Raw genomic sequence first — 17,952 nt, 5'->3', positions numbered from 1 at the left:
AGAAGCCGTTGTTGGGGGTGCAAGGCTTATTCATAACACAAATGATATGCATGATCGACAACATATATATTAACATGAGACACCCGACCACAGCTGGTACAGGTATGTAAAATGAGCGCTGATTCACGCAGCTTCAGTGAAGACATCCACCACATACTGCTGTGCAGTTTCCTGGAACAGGAGGCTGCAGCAGAATAGCACCAGGCCTCCTCAATGGACTGTGTCCTCCCACTTTAATGTGCGGCTGTGTGGGGTGTGGGGCTCCGGGCGGTCAGCCCTGACACTGCTTCAGGCACAGAGGCCTGGGAGGGGGGAGGCGGGAGGGGGGAGGGGCAGGGGGGTTGGGAATGCCATCGTGCCTGGCTCTTCGGCGGGCAGCAGGCCCCCGGGGCAGACAGGGCCCCTGTAAAACAAAAATAAAAATAAATAAATAAGGTAACAAAACCGAGCGCGCAGCCGCCATAAACCACAGCATGATAATCGGGCCTCAGACAGCCCCAACAAGAGCACAGAGGGAAAAATGGGTCAGCAAACAAAACACACAAAAACACCTCCCTCGGTGCCCCGCCGCCCCCCTCCCTCCCCCCAAAGGGCCCTGCATTTACATTAGAAGAGGAAGGGGACAGTAGGCGCGCAGGGGTGGGGGTGGGGGGGGGGGGGGGCAGAAAGGCAGCCGGACTGGCAGGCTGTAAACACTGTAATGCTATCGTCATGGCAGCCGGAGCAGTATTCTGTGGCATCTGCCCGTGCTCCAAAGCCAAGTTCCCCTACCCCAGCGCCAGCCCCCTCGGGGGGGCTCCACCTTCCCGCTGCAGCAGATGTGAGCACAAGAGGCTCTGTCCCTGCGTGAGCGATACCCCAGGTCTGGGGAGGGAGGACTGGGAGGGCAGGAGGGTTGGGGGGGCGCAGGGGGTCTGTAAATGTTCCCTTGAAATAACTTTGGGCTGTATGGTGGAGTGTACAGTACACCAGGCATCACAGGCCGTTCAGAAAAGTAGGTAATCATGCAATGGAAAGAAGGAAGTTGTTAGGAAGGAACAACTGAAGGAACTACTGACTAGCCATGGGAACTGACTAATGACAATTGTCGACTATTCTGTCAGTTCAGGATCTGTTGGGTTGTAGGAACTATTGAGCAGTTGGCTACGTCATTCAGTGGTCATACGTAAAACGGAAAGCTGAGCTCATACCTAAATCTACCATTTCCAGAATCTACCATTTCTATATTCCAGTTCCATTTACATTTGACAATTTCCACCAACAATCCAAAACAAGTACAGTTTCAGTCACTGAGGTGGCCATGAAGCCAATGGCATGCTTGACCTCTCCGATTAAGCAAAATCCAGAACTTAGACATCCAGAGGGGGGAAATCTAGGTCAAGAGATGTTTTGACATAATCGGATTAGGGTAACCACAATATAGCTCAGGTTTTACCCGAATGTAGCCTGGCCTACTTCCTAGTTGGATAGAAAACTTTCACTTTTCAATAAAATGTAGCCAAGTTTTCACCTGAACGCCTAGATGTTATATGTCAACAATTTTGCACCACAAAAATGTTCACTGGGCTGAATGTCCAGACGTTTAACCAGTGCAGACAACTTCTTTACAATGAGGGGGTTTGGTGGTTGTGGGGGACTAAAGGGGGAGGGAGGGTAGACCTACCTGGCAGAGCAGTTTACCAGCTAGTGTTTATAGAGCTCTCAAAAAAACAATGATGTTTCTAAATAAATAAAATATACTTTATTTTTATTTATATGGATTATATATAGTTGCCAAAATACACTGCACAGCATAACTTAGCTAAACAAAGAACCCACACAAGCAAGTGTGGAAGGACAGCGGCAACAAAGGGGCCCTAGAGGCTATAAAGGAAGAATTCTTATCAGGAAACTCATTATCTGTACCCGCTTATTCAATTCTGGGTTGTGGTGTGGGTGCTATCTCAACATGCATTGGGGTGCAAGGCAGGAACAACCCCTGGACAGGGCGCAGGACCTGTATGACAGTCTTCTAAACCATTCTACATCATTTACCGTCATCGGGGAGATGGGGCTTACAGGAGCTGTGGGCTGCCTGCGTCCTGTAGAGGAATTTGAGGAGAGGGAGATGGGAACGGGCAGGAGGCGGGGAACTGGGGGTCCCTCTTAAAGTTCCGACACAGAGGAGGGGCTTTATCCGGATCTCAGCGAATCTCCTTTTTGATGTTCTCAGGGATTATTTTTCCATACAGTGCAGGGACTCACCCCTTCACCTCAGCTATAATAGTGAATGAAGCCTTTGGTATCAATGGCTCTCAAATCCCCCTCCAGCACCCCCTTTCTCCTTCATCCCTCCTGTACCCCAAACCTGACCTGAGCACGGAGCTCCCCCTCCCACAGCTCCACATCCAGCAGGTCTCCCACTAATTCTGTACAATATGAGGACTTGGGGTGGAGGTGGGGGGGTGTTGAGAGAAGAATCATTTTCGTTTGTGGCCGGTTGTCAAACAGAATCCCATTCACTGGAAATGTAAATGGGCCTTTTTGGAATGCAGTTCGTTACCGCTTCGGGATTTTTCTCCACTTGGGGAAAGAGAGAGAGAGCGGGAAGTGAAAACCAGAAAAGACAGAAGGAGGGAGAGAGGGGCTTTAGTGGCACACAGACACACACGCACACACACACACACACACACACACACACACACACACACACACGAACGCACACAAACGCACACAAAAAGAAAAGAAGGAAAAAAGTGCTCTTCAGGACTGTGCACAAAAGACAAAGGAGGAAGGCCAAGCGCTGGGCGCTGGGGCTGCCAGGAGAGGGAGAATTCACGGTCAATTTGTCCCCGCTCGCGGTGGGTTCGGTGCAGAAAAAAAGGACGGAGGGGCGGCTGCTGGAAGCGACAGATTGCAGATGTCTCTATTGGAGGCCTGTGAATGCCCTTCTCTTCAACCCGGAGTCCTGCAAAAACCAAAAGGAGGGGAGGCCCTCCGAGTGAAAGACTGGCCCTCGCATTCAGCATTCGACCTGCGACGCTGGGAAAAGCAGAACGGCCCGGCGCAATACCGCCAGCGCGATACCCGTGCAAACCGTCCCTGTGAAGAACCAACGCGGGCGGGCGAGCGCTCCCCCCCCCCCCCCTCAGCTGCTCAAAAAGCGCTGGATAGAGTGTGGGGAGTTGGACCAGGCAGAGGACTCCAAAGTTCTTGTTTTGGTCTGAAACACAAGGACCTTGTGAAATCAATAGTTTTAGAGGACGCTTTGGTGAAACTTCAGGCTGCAACAGCAAAATAGTTGATGAATTTGAAGATAAGAATAATACTACTACTACTACTACTACTAATAATAATAATAATAATAATAATAATAATAATAATACTGATAATAATTATATTAACTAAGCTCTGGTTTGTGTAAAGTGTATCGTGGGCATCAGCCAGACAGGCTGGATCCAGGCTTTTACTGCCCCGCCAGGGAAGACAGGGTGTGGGTGCAGGGCTATAACGTCCATCCCCTGGGCAAAGTCCACACAGATGACCTCCTGTTCCCCATTAGCGCTAATCTGTGATGACGCCATGTTATGTCAGGTAAGGTGGTCAAAGATTAGCGTTAATCGGGGCCTATAAAACCAGCCGTCAGTCATCGCATTTTCAGACCCAACTGAACACACGGCACAGGGAATAAGGTTAAACCACTAGGGTGTGGGGCTATTTTGTGTAATCGTATGTGCATTTTTGTACACTTATGAAATGTGCAGGCCTTTTTGTTTTTTTTGTGAAATCTCAGTTGCTATTGATTGCATTGTTCCTTGACCTGAAATGATCAGGCCAAAAATAAATAAAAATAAACAAATCTAATAAAGGTTGTATTATGAGCCACACTGGGAAATGGTTCATTCAGTAAGATGTCTTGATGACATCATCCGAGATGATTGTAGAAGTGGCCTGGGCTCAGGCAATGATGTCTCACATGAGAGAGTACTAGCAGAGACAAGATCTGGTCTGGCATTTGGTTTTGATGCCATGTATGTGTTTGGCATCTGTCTCACCTGTGTGTCCACCATTCAGAGCCACCCTCATGCTTTCTGATATCACTATAGCAGCCATCACTATGGAGTGTGTGTATGTGTATGTGTGTCTGTGTACATTCATGTATGAGCATGTATGTATCTGTGTGCAAGTGGTTATGTGCATGTGTATGTGTGTATATATGTGTAAGCATTAATAGGTGTGTGCGTGCATGTGTATATACATTTCCATATACCCATGTATATACATATATTTATGTAGGCAAGTAAAAATATACTGCCTGTGTGAGTGTGTGTGTGTGCGTGCGTGTGAGAGAGAGAGAGAGCATGCATGCGAGTGCATTCGTGAGTCCTATGGTAACCTCCAGTCAGCAGAGATACTGCCATGTTGTCAGGACAGAAGCTGTGCACTTCCCCTTTCCTGGGTTTTCCAGCCCAAAGCTTTGCATCTGCAAGCTCTACAGTACACATGACCTTTGACCTCAGAGCCCCCTGCCTGTCATCCTGGCAGCTTGCCCGTAGTTACAACACAACATAGATGGGCGAACTTTGCCCCGTTTCCATGGTCACTGTACAGCAAGGATAGCACCCCGAGGAGAAACAGCCATCCAACAAGTAACAAAGGATCCCCCTGGAAGCGTTGCAGAGTCCCAACAGGAAGTGATGTTTCCTTCTGCCCACTGGCCCCGTGGCCCTCATTTCCTCTCCCCAGATGAAGAGCAGGAGCGGAGTGAAGAGGGGAAATTTGTCCAGGTCACTTCTGACCGCCAAGTTCCTCTAATTGTGTTCTTTTTTTTTTTTACTCTGCGCTTAACAGGATATTACAAAATAGATAAATAAAAAGAGAAGAACAACAAGGAACAAAAACACCAGAGAGGTGTACAGAACTTGCCTAAGCAGCAGGACTGCACTGGCCCAACTTTGAAACCACAACATTGAAATGATGATGCAATCGAAGCTGTATAAAAAAAAAAAAGGCCAACGAATGCCAGCAACGGCCCGGTGAGTCACCTAGGTGATACGGCAGGTCTCAAAGGCAGCGCTGTTTTTATTTTCGAGAGACTGTGCAGAGACAAGGAAATGACTCAGAGTCTGAGACACATTCAGGTACCTGAGAAGCTGGCTGATGATGAGTAACTGGAGGCTCAGTCAGAGCGACAGTCAGCTCATACTGGCTCAGCTCAGTGGGAGCGCCAAAGTTCACAGTTACTCGTACGGCCTGTTCTTGTACGTGAGCGAACGCAGTCGCCGTCCTTACGCGCTGGGGCAGGTGGGAGGGGTCAGGGTCAATATAGACTCACTGCATGTCCTCCGCCCAGACACACACATTTAGGGTAGAGATGACCTTCGCCACACACTGGGTTTTCCATTGAACAAGACTCTGCAGTTTGCTTACATTTAAACAGTTATTCACCCTTCAAAGAGTAGGTGTTTTTGGAATTAATAAATAAAAATTCAGCCAATAAAAAAAAGTCAGTGTTCTACAACTCCATTCCTTTCAATTACCAGTAATGATTGTTACATCAGCATTAGAGTGTTCAGTTTAAGAATGTTATAATCGAATATTTGTGATATCACACCATGAAGTGTGAAAAAAGAGCGTGGGGGAGAAGACGATCAGATCACATGAGCTGAGGTTGGTGGCGGTTGTCACGGTAGCGTTCCACACCTAAAGCGTACGCAGGTAGAAGGGCGCTGCACTGCTGCATGCTCGCGTCTAGGTCGGGTCAGGGTGACACCACCGCTTTCATCTGGGGCGAGGTGTGAATCGGATGGATGTCACTGCGGTGTCATCTCATGCGTTGCACGGTTGCTGCGGTTTCGCCAGGGACAGGTGCATGTTCTCTCTGAAAAGCCGCCCCTAGTAACAGTTCTTTTCCTGGCCCAGTAACAGTTCTGAGTGATTACTGAGCACTGCTCTGCCACAGCCTTCTCTCAGGCAAATATGTACTGGATTAATGCATCAACTTCTATCAGGTTCCAAGCACTCCATGGAAAGTGGACCAGAGAGCAGTTGTTAGTGTTGGGAAAGTGAGGACTTGTGAGCCTAAATAACCAACCAGTCACCAACTAAATGAATGTTTGTCACACTCTCTCTCCACAAATTATTCCTTTTTAAAGACATCATCTTGCATTTGTTTGCCACACGTGTGGACCAGAAAGCTCTCATCCCATCACTTGCAGTAAAATCTTCAGGAATGGGATGATTGGTCATCAAACATAAGAACTGTGAGAAATTCTTAGGTGCCTTTTTTTTGTAATTCAATAGGCTGGACTTACAGTGTTCTAAGAGATTTTAATAGGATTAGTATATTTGTCTAACGCACATAGTTATTGACTTCTTCAGATGCGTTTCGACTGAACAAAAAAAAAATCTGAGAGAAGATGGGAGAGGCAGTGTCATGTGAGTGGAGAGTGCCGGATGTGTGATCTGATGGTTTCCTGTTCAAGACACCTTCACTTTTAAACCCAAGTCCGTATCGCCACTTTCTCTTTTCTCCAATCGGTCGGCAATAGGGGTTCATTGAAGAGGCTCTTCAAGCAACCGCTTTTCACCAAACTGCAGAGGACACGATAGAATCACAGTGCAAATGGCCACCAAAACTAAAAAATAGATATCAAAAAAGATACCTTTCAGGAAGTGATGAAATCCTCAGTGAAGCCCCTCCCCACTGTGCAGAAAGGTACTCCGCTTGGTGAAAGGCTTCTTGGCCTGCAACCAAAGTGAAAATGAGATTTGTTCAAATACACCAACTGCTCATGGCTGAACCATGTGCTATTTAAACAGTTGCAGTTGAATAGTTTAAACAATGATTCAATTTCTCATGTTTGTAAATAGCATTATATCGTATATAATGTCTAGTAAACCAGTGTCAGGTTTTGCCTTCCCCAAACTCCACACCTGTAAGTGAGACATCGATCTGGGGAGGAGGAAGCTAGTGTGAAGCTATGGACAAATATGTGAACCAAAACAAAACCAAAATTTTTGCTTGATTTGTTAACATTGAATGGCAAATTCTTTAAGGTTATTTAAAGTGGTATATGGGGGAAACGTTGTGATGTCATTAAATCAATGTACACAAATAGTATGTATGTACAGTTAAAATGGTAACTAAGCAAACAAATGTCTTCACTCAGGGGTGTGGAGTGAGACAAGGGTGCAGTCTGAGTCCTACCCTATTCAATATTTACATAAATGAATTGGCAAAATTACTGGAGCAGTCTGAAATTCCTAGCCTCACTCTACCTGACACAGAAATCAAATGTCTTCTCTACACAGATGACCAGGTGTCACCAGGTCTACTGTCACCCACAAAAGAAGGGTGTGTGAGAGAGAGAGAGAGAGAGAAAGAGCTTAGAAAAAAGAATAGAGATCAATAAAACAAATGCGTACATTGTCAATATGGCTGCCATAAGTAACATTTCAAATTTTGGGGGAATTTCCCTCTACACATATTTTATGGAGCTCATTAGATGAGGGAAGTTTGCTCCCTGCTGTGTTGACAAATCATTGTTCTTGCAACATTGTTTTAATGATGCAGCAGCAGCTCACTAAGCATGTGATTATGGAAACTTGAACATCACAGGAAGAACAGAATACATAACGGCAAGAACCAGTAATTTACACTGCCTACAGACTAGAAAGTGTCCAGCACTGTGTCAAGTGTGCACTTGAGCACCTGAAGTTCTCTTCCTCTACTACGTGACCTGGCAATTTCTTCCACATATTAACAATTCTCTGTGTCAGAAAGTACTGCCTGATATCAGTCTGGAATTTACTGTGAACTAATTTTTTACTTATGCCCTCCTGTTCTGCTGGTAGAACTCACCCTGAAAAATCTGTCATTTTTCGCCTTTGCTCAGCCCATTCAATCAAATCGTAGCTTTAATTAATGAAATATCGCAAGTCTTCACTTGCAACTTTTATGCCCGGAGCCAATTCAGATGCCTTTTGTGTTATTTTTTCCAAGAGCATCTATTACCGTCCTATTGTGTGTCGCCCATAACTGCAATATCACCACCTTTGATTTATTCTCAGTACTTTTTTGCTACATATCTCAGTATTCTGTTACCATTTAGTCACTGCTTCAGAAAAATGCTAAGACGCTGACAGACGTTAGTCAGCTAATATTTCCACTGTACTCCCACTCTACCCCCATAATACTGCTCACATAATTTAGAAATTTTAGTGGAAAATGTATTAAAAAAACAGACAAATTTAGATTAGCTCCAAACCACAGCGTGTGCTGTTTGTGCCAAAAACCTTTCTTGTAGTTATGTGACTTTCAGTGACATGAGAACGAGGTAATTTACTGTTTTCAGTACCTGCCTTTTCACACCCACTTCTATTTGCAAGCCATGCAACTGTCAAAAAAGGATACTCATCATTTGATGAGAATATCATCATTTATACAATGTTATGGGCCTCTTTTGTCTTTAAGCTGGACGGAGTGTAGCACAGTGGGTAAGGAACTGGGCTCGTAACCGAAAGGTCACAGGTTCGATTCCCGGGTAAGGACACTGCTGTTGAACCCTTGAGCAAGGTACTTAACCGGAATTGCTTCAGTATATATCCAGCTGTATAAATTGATACAATGTAAAAATGCTATGTAAAAAGTTGTGTAAGTCGCTCTGGATAAGAGCGTCTGCTAAATGCCTGTAATGCAATGTAATGTAAATGCAATCAATAAAGAACTGTCACAAGGTATGTCACAAGTTCTGCTTCAGTAATTCATTATTCATCATTATTTGCTACCATTGAGTCAATGGCAAAACATGAAAGGACGAGAAGCTTAACTCATAATTATCTGCTCAGCTAATTATCTACAATTTGCCTTCTTACGTTGGTGTCATATCTTACTGTGAGGTTATTGATAACTAGACTTGTTTCGACACCTCTCCTTTGCCCTGCCCTTAACTATAAAGATGGCATAATCTTTAAAAACAAATTTGCAGCCAGTACAGTCAGCTATAAATGCCTGACTTTAACTGATCATGCAGGACGTTGCATTGACCTAGTTAGGCTCTGGTTTGAGTGTGTCATTCTTAAATCTGAATGAAATGGGTTTGTTTGCTTTCTTATCAACAACTTGGGACTCCAGTTCTATTAGTTGTGAATGGATTTCCTTCCAAATGTCAAACAAAGAAACAAATAAAGAGAGAAATGCCAGAGAAGCACTCTTTTTATGTAATCGAATGAAAGATTCCTTGGCAGCCCGAAGCTTTCGTCCCATGGAACCCATTTTCAAATATTTCCTGTTATTAAGAAATGCAATTTCAGCATTTGGTTTATTTAGTTTAGTCATTAATTCCTAATACCTCTTGAACATTAACAGTTTACATTTATACTTTTGGCATCAGTAAGATGTGGTGGCTCAACATTTAGAATTTATCTGTGACTGACGACTGAAGGTTTTGGGGCACAGAATGTTTTGTTTAATCACATCTCCAGCATATGAATGTCTTCTGTATTGTTGGGGGTTTTCACTTTGTCTTCCTGGTTTCAGAAACCTGCCTAACCTGGCAACACACCCAAATACTGTCTGGGAGCCCTGCATCGACTCAAATGTCATGCTTACGGAAAAGCTGTACATTACCAATAGGGCACACTACCTCTTTCCTTTTCACACTTTGTTTCCCCAGTATTCTCGGTCATCTCAACCTTGCTTTTGCACTCGTTTTTGTCTCGTCATCCTTTCCGTCTCTCTCTCTCTCTCTCGCTTCCTTCCTTCCCTCCCTCCCTCCCTCTCTCCATCCAGTCTTCTTATTGAGGACCAGAACCTGTGCTAAACCGGGCCCCTGAATTCGGCGTTACAAACCCTCGACCCCGGTCCTCTGGTTCTGGGAGTGCCTTCCCTTCTCTCCCCCTTGGGAGTGACAGCACCAGTGAAGCCATTACTCAAAGGAACCAAAGGGCCAAAGGGCCCTGCTCTGTGCGCAATGGCTCCAGTCCTGACGAACAGGCCGCGGGATTACAGGGCGGCGCACTACAATTGTAGCCCCTCGGCTGTAATTGGTTAATGATTACATGAGTAATCCGATACCCTATCATTGAACCCGATTACATCATGCAGTGTGGCCGTGCCTGCAAGTTCCCAGAACTTTCTATTGTCTCTTCTCTCTAATGGAAGAGCGAGCATGAATAATAGGCCGGGCATGTGTGTGTGTGTGTGTGTCGGTGTGCATATGTGCGCCTCAGACACAAACACTTGAATGAGAAACGTGACACTTGAATGAAACGGGGGCCGCCCCGCCTGTCGCTCGGCCCTGCAAACCCCTCGCAGGACGTTTGACTGATTTCGGGGTGCCGGCCATAGATTCTTAATCCGGTAACTATCAGGTTAGCCGTGGAATTCTATACGACTTTGCTCTGTTCTGCTCTATTACACAAAAACACTCGATTCTTTGATCTCAAGCAAAAAAACAAGCGAAGCTTAAATCAAGCATGACAAAACTGTCCATTTCAGAGCTGTTGGAAAACGTCAAATTTTAAAAACACATTTCCTGATATACAATCTGAGTGTTCACACATATACTGCATGTGCAATAGTCCCCTTATGAAGCCTGAATGTCCCCTGGGGTAATTATTTAAAGTAATATTTAAATCCTTATCCCTGCTCTTAAACCCAGTAATGTGACATTTAACAATATGTACTAAAGGAAGAAATAACAATAGTCTAATATCTACTATTGTTCTTCCATAATTCATTATATGGGAAGATAAAGAGAGGACAATCTGATCTATAGTGATCTTTGCATCATTATAAAACACATTCAGCCAGTATATACGAGTAAATTGGTGTTTTGGTAAGTTTTCCATGTTTTCCTGATAGACAGGCAGTTGAAGAATGTTTACTGTTACAAGCGCCATCTTGACACCTGCATGTCCTCATCTGGTATTCTTTTTCGACAAAGAATCCCTGATGACAAACTACTGCCAAAGGCACAGCAGTGTTGAAACATTGGTATTTTTAATAATAAGAATGTTTTTGGAGTCAACAAGAGTGTGCAGCTTCAGACTAAGCACCCTGTCTATCAGACATGACCTCGCTGTACCAGATCAGGGTTCACAATTCAGCTGAACTGTGAACTTGACCATGCCGCATGAGGTTCTTTCTCAATATCTAATCTTCGCCTTCCTGGTTAATTTGCCACACCCAAATGCTGGGTGCTACGCCATGCAAATCCTTCCCTCCACCACCCATACCCCCCGAGCAAGAGTGTGGGCATGAGAGCTCATGTGAAAGTGCTGAGGGACAGGCCTTGGGCAAAGTCACTCTAATGTTAGTGACACGGTCGATAAGAGACGGTTCCCTCCAGTCTGACGGTGTAGCCATTTGCGCTCTTGAGAAACTGGTAACTCCTGTCTGTGAACAGATCATGGAGAGGTTATACTACTGTGTTAAAAAAACAGAGCAATCCTGCCTAAAATGGACCTTCCCTGAAAAGCCCCATCTTTTGTCAAAAAGAGGTCTAGGACTGGTTAAATCTGGAGTTGTTGACAGGACTCAGTGGGAGAGTTTTATGAGCCAAATAAGCAGACTCTTTCATAACCAGGCGTTGGCCGCGGTTTGTGTCTGACTCAACGATTTATGATAGTATTGTTCTCTAGGGATAGGTTCTTTCCCAGAAAAGAAGGTTCCTGCTCAATGATTTGATTTCATTTGATTTTTGGGTTGAAATATGTACACATTGTACAGCCCAGAGGTAACATGTCAAAGCATTAAACACTTCTTTCCAATATGGCCCTCAATGAAATATTAAAAATCCTCCACATCATTATGATAGCATTCATCAAAAACATTTTACTCAGCACACATGCATCAATAAGTAGGACCAAAACAGAAAACCCTAAATGCTTAACAAATCACAACCAGTAATTTTCACAACTTCTGTAATCATAAAATTACAGAATATCTCAGCCCAGCATCCAACTTCCTCCATAGAAAACCCATAACCTGTCTTTTGAAGATACCCTTGGCCTGGGACAGCTTAGCCTGCATTGGACGGCTGTTCCAAACTACAATATCAGTGTAAAAGAATGGGCTGGATGCCATACTATTTCGTCTGGGTGCTCTACAGTTACATGTACTACATGTGTTGTGGTTGAGAACCAACCATAGCTATTTGTAAGCTCAGGTATCCAGGTGCTGTACTGTTAATGATCTTATACATGTGACTGAGTTTTAGCGATAGCCAGCCCACTGCTCTGAATTCATTTGCCCCAACATGGGCTCTGTTTGGAGCATTAAGCAAGTACCAAATTATGTTATTTTGGAAAAACTGCATCTTGTTTTTCAGATTTGTTGACAGGTTTGTCCACTATACCACACAGGGGAGGCGTAATCAGAATGGCACAGTATTAAAGTCGCCACTAGCAGCTTCTTTGTTTTAAGATCAGAGTGGCTCACAACCGAGAACCCGATCACGGGGGACAGATCGCGCACCAGGCAAGCCACCGCTCTATTTTGCTCCACAGTAGGCAATGAGAGACCTCGCACAGTTGAGGCGTTTTCCATTGCTTAGTACAGCAGCACGAAAGCAAGCTCTGACAAGCCAATAACGGTCCCGTCGAACTTTCTCACAGTGATTAAGAGATGAGCTACGGGCCAGAGGCCACTCCTTGCGACACATGACTGCAAACAAACTGTCACAATAACACCGGAAGAGCCAATGGGTGAAGAGCCATGGTCACCGCAGTAGCCAATGGGTGAGGAGCCACAGTTGCTGCGGTCACCGCTTGCCCAGGGAGTTGAGGGTGGTCACTGGGTGAGCGACATACCGTCATTTTTTCCCACTCCTTCCGTATCTCAGGGCCCAGAAGCCTACACGCACTGGGCTGTCAGTGCGTCCCCTCAGCAGAGAAGGTTCTGGAAGGAATGTTAAATGTTACGGAGCACAGATGATGGAATTCACTGACAGCACAGTCAGTAATCAGCCTCGGGGGGGGGGGGGGGGGGGGGGGGGGTTGGAGGAGGGGAATGTGACACATATTTCTCAAAAAACATCCAAGAACATTGCACTTGCAGTATGCCGTTTTTTATTTATTTATTTCATTTCTAAAGTCATGTGCCATTTCATGAGCCAATCTCAGAATTTCAAAAGAGGTACAGGCCAATATTTCTTTCTCTTTGTTGTTTTCTTTATTGCATATCAGAGACATTGATCTCATGCTTTGAAGGGTGGCTGGTATCAGGAGGCTGCTGGAGGGTGCATTGCATAACATTTTAAATCTTTGACAGCTGACTGCAATAATGGGCTCTTTTGAAATCCAGGTCAAGTCACACATACATAACTCTGTCTTACATTTCTCCCTTGCACTGAAGCAAAAGAAATGTTCCTCATAAAGAATGTGGGCAGAATTTTCCCTGGGTGGAGTCTTTTTGTGGCGGTTCATTCACCATGACAGTAAGCGGCATGCTGATGGACGTGAGTCTCGGCCAACAGGTCAGAGTCCAGGCAGCAGGGCATGGTACGGTTCAACCAGAAACACACAGGCTGAAAAAGGATACTGGCAAAAACATGCTCTTCCTTTCCCTCCAGCGCACACCCTCACACACACACACACACACACACACACACAAACACACAGACACAGAAACACACACACACACATAAGCACACACATGCGCACGCTAACACGCGCACACACACACACACACACACACAGACACACACACATAAACACACACATGGACGTGCGCATACACACACTCAAGCACACACACGCACTAACACACAAACACACACACTCACACACACACGAACACAGACACACACACATAAGCACACACATGGACGTGCGCATACACACACTCAAGCACACACACGCACTAACACACAAACACACACACTCACGCACAAACACACACACTCACACACTCACACACACACAAACACACACACTCATACACAAACACACAGACACACACACACACACACACACACACACTCACACACAGAAATAAAGTGCAGTTTTAGAGCGAGACAGGCCGCAGGAATCACAGCTTTGGGAGGGTTCGTGTCCTTGGGAACACAAGCGCCAGTTTGGGATGCCAGCGAGCCGAAATGGCGAGCCCAGCACTGCGGTCTCCTCCCGCCCTCGGTCTCTCTGTCGTGCCCTCCCCAGAGATCTGCGTCCCGTCACCCAGAATCCACCTGGAGGCACCAAAGCCCCATTCTCTGCGCTCATGATGCACCTCTCCTGCCGGCCCGCCTGGACTTGGCATATTTGGTCTGGTAGCGGCTGGGGCTGGTTGTTTACTCACCCTGGACCGCAGAGTGACCAGGTTGCCAGTGCCGGTTGAGTTCAGAGTGGCCCATGAGTCGCGCGGCGCACCGCGTCGTGCCATGCCGTGCCTTCACTGGAGACTCCGCTGCGGCCTTTCCGCTAACTCACATCCTCTGCTTCCTGTTCTGCGGGAACACATCACATCACATCACATCACATAAGAGTGAAGAGTGGAATCAGATGTATGAACAGCCCATGGGATGCACAGGCAGATGGAATGCAGAGGCATGCAGAGACAAGAGACTTGTCTAAGCCCTCAGTGTGTGTGTGTGTGTGTCCGTGTGTGTGTGTAGGTGTGTGTGTGTGTCTGTGTGTATGTGCGTGTGAGTGTGCGTGTGCATGTGTGTGTGTGTCCGAGTGTGTGTGTAGGTGTGTTTGTGTGTCTGTGTGTATGTGCGTGTGGTTGTGTGCGTGTGTGTATGTAGGTGTGTGTATGTGCGTGTGAGTGTGCGTGTGCATGTGTGTGTGTGTGTGTGTGCGTATGTGTGTGTATACGTGTGCGTATGTGCGCTATGACAGACACTGCACTGATCAGTTCCATACGGACCCCATCACCGAGGCCTTGCTGCCCCATCCGTCTCCCCCTCCTGACAGGCTGGGGGTCTTTGAACCGATCCGACGCCCTCCGAGGGGACCAGACCCCGAACCCAGCCATAAACACAGCTGTTCCCCCCCAGCTCACACAGCCGGGTCACTCTGTCTCTAGAGAAACAAGCATCCCTCTGCAGAGATCCACCTCCAGCAGACCGGCCCGGCCGCATCCCTGCTGGAGGGGCCTCAGCAAGGCCCCCAGAGCTACCACGATCTGCAGCAGCCAGATTTCAGCCATTTCCACAGTTACAATTATTATTGTCGTTATTGCTATTGTTATCACCACTGCCGTTGTACAGGGATGAGGTGTTCTGGCCTCGCTCTCTGTGCCGTACCCTAGTCCATCCCCACTCCCCCGCCCCCTTCTGCCCCAGGGACCGGCGAGGGCATTACTCTCGCCCTGTCCTCTGTGCTATTCTGACCTTTGACCTGCTGTTGACACAGGCTGCCCTCTCCGCGTGGAGCTCGCGGAGAAGTTCAGAGTTACGGCACATGTTTGCATTCCCGGCATTTCTGCCCCCAATTTCCCCGTCGCTGCGGTAATCGCTACCTTTCTGCCTCCCAGCCTCTCTTCAAAATACGTCAGAAATGTAACATTCAGCAACTTCACCGTAACAGCCAACCACGTCGAAAACGCTTTGTTTGTTTTAGTGACTCAGGATTTAATCTTTCCCGCTCTTTCGCGCTCTCATTTACGGCTGCCCTTCAGCTGCACATCCAGGTGTCCCCTCTCAGCAGAGTTTTTCTCTACATAGACTGGCAAAAGGAGTTCTCTTGGACCAATTATTTCTTGGCTACCTCCACAGATTTTAAGGACCTTAAAATGAAAGCGGTTGATCCGAGCAGACGCAGCACACTGGTACGTCCTCATTCTTCCCGAAGCGCCCGGGCCAGTAAGCACATTAAAATGTCGGCGGCGTACAGTACGTGATGTTTCGCAAACAGACCCGAGCAACTAGACAGGGGTTTAATCACTGAGTAACTATTTGCTTTATCCTTGAAGCAGCTGGTAATCATTGGCTCTCTTCTCCTCGTAAAACTACAAGGTGTTTAAAATCAACTGGCCGCCGGTGAAGGTCGCCGGGGTCGAGGTTTACTGCCGGGGCTGTCTGCGGGTGCAGCGAGCGGCTCGGCAGTCCGGGCGCTCGGGACGTAGCCGCCGACCTGCGAGCGTTTTTACAATATTTGGCGGTAAATCATTCACGGGGATGCGGTTAGCTCAGCAAAAGGGCCGGTCAATCTTTAACCGGCTTCCTGTGGCACCGTTGGATTTCGCCGCAATCAGCTCCGCGCCCTGTGAAGGCACAAACACGGCGGGAGTTTCCCGCCAGAAGCCTCCGACCCGGGGCCCATGCCAGCAGCTCTCAGACCCAATCACACGCCTCTTCCAGTCGTTATCTCAATTTTGCGCGGTCAGCGCCGAAATCGACGGGCGTATTGTAGCGATTAGAATTGCTGCAAAGTATCGTTTTTCAGGAGGTCATTCTCAGAAGCTCTTACGTCCTTGGTGCATATAAAAAAAAATTTAAAAAAAGGAAAACGAAACTGTCCGCAGTCACCTTCTAAAATTAGCCTGTGCCACTTATCGTGAGAGCCAAGGTGCAAGAGGGGTAGAGGAGATACTGGGTCAGTGCGTGACCTTCTCTGATCCAACCTGTCCCCTACGCCCCCCTGAGCGATCAGGCCTGGAGAAAGCTGACTGAAGCATTAAAGCCTGAAAGGGTCACCTGGGTTCTTAGCACATGAGGAGGTCCCGAGCATTCACCTCCAGCAGTCTCTATACGCTGGTGCAAATTACGGCTGGTTTACAGCGTGATTGAGGAAGTGCGTCCTCACAGTGTTTTTGTGTTCTTTCAATCCTGCCTGCGATAGGGGGCGTGGGCCATTAGAGAGGAAGGTGCTTAGTCTATCATACTTTCCCTGTTCATGCCTTTTTATCCTTCGTTTCCCTCTCTCCCTTAACTGCCACACCTCCCTTTGTTTTTTCTCTGTCCTTTGTGCCTCTCTCTGTCTCTCTGTCACTCTGTCTCTCTCTCTTCTATCTTACTCTGATTGAGACATGTCATAGACGTCACCAGGAGGCTTATGTGTAACAGTCAGTACTCTAGTTTCCCACCACCCTTATAGACACAGAATATACCGCAATATAACATATTGTCATTATTATATATATAGAACAATATAAGGGGAAATATACTAATTAGTGCCACTTAGTTACTTGAAATATATTTCTTTGAAAATACATTGCTGTCATATATATATATATATATATATATATATATCATTATATTCCGAATCGTCCACATATTAGCAATATATTACCGTATATATCTTTCCATTAGGCCCCCTCCCCCAGCCTGAGCAGATAAGACTGGAAATACTGAGAACTCTCACAATCACTGGAGCTCCGCCTCCATGTCTGAAAAACAGGAAATGACAGACAATGGAAACGTCCCATAGAGACGGCCATCAGAGCAAGCAGGCAGCTTTCTTATGTGGTCATATCTTACAGAGGGCTAATAGAACACGCGCTCATTCAGCTCATCAAAGTCGTTTTCAGTTGCCTTTCCATTCAAAGGGCCCCTTGCTCTTGAGCAAAGAAAACATGTTGATATCTGGCAGTTTCAGTTTCACAGTTCTGCATATTTGGAGGCTGTGGTCGCGCTGATACGGGCTGATTTGATGTCATGCCCAGCTTGAAGTCATTCCCGAGAATAGCAGTGTCTCTGGGGGTTTTTTTATGGTAATGTTTGGGGGCAGCACTTCCGGTAACTCCCCCAATGAATAACATTCACTGGGGAGCCAGCAGCTGCCAAACTCACCTTCCCAGAACTCCAAAGGGAAAGATAAGCTGTCTGTCGGTGTGCTGAGGCTCCAGGCTTCATGCCACCATAACCGAGCTGGAACAGAACCGTTACTGCCTCTCCTCCCTGCACAAAAGAAATCAGAGATCTGATCTCTAAGCAGTGCACGGTTTGCCTGTTCACTCCTGTCAGTCAGTTTCACACATGCCCCAACAGAACATGGTCGATAATGAGAAGTCATAAATTGGCCATG

The 17,952-nt window shown here is 46.5% G+C and overlaps 1 long non-coding RNA gene across 4 annotated transcripts; it reads right to left on the bottom strand.

Annotated features, from left to right (window-relative positions):
- Window positions 1–318: 318 nt before the first annotated feature.
- LOC118217769 lies at window positions 319–17,919 on the bottom strand. Of its 4 annotated transcripts, none has more exons than XR_004763290.1 (6): window positions 17,718–17,919; window positions 17,218–17,314; window positions 14,282–14,429; window positions 12,796–12,883; window positions 6,645–6,726; window positions 319–403 (listed from the first exon to the last, which is right to left on the bottom strand). It is a non-coding gene; the product is annotated as an uncharacterized LOC118217769 (long non-coding RNA). The 4 variants fall into 4 exon arrangements; XR_004763292.1 differs by having other exon boundaries at window positions 14,282–14,424; XR_004763291.1 differs by lacking the exon at window positions 17,718–17,919 and adding an exon at window positions 17,406–17,584.
- Window positions 17,920–17,952: the final 33 nt, after the last annotated feature.

This window comes from Anguilla anguilla, chromosome 18 (assembly GCF_013347855.1).
Source record: "Anguilla anguilla isolate fAngAng1 chromosome 18, fAngAng1.pri, whole genome shotgun sequence".
NCBI lineage: Eukaryota > Metazoa > Chordata > Actinopteri > Anguilliformes > Anguillidae > Anguilla > Anguilla anguilla.
This window is presented reverse-complemented; position numbering and strand designations above follow the sequence as displayed.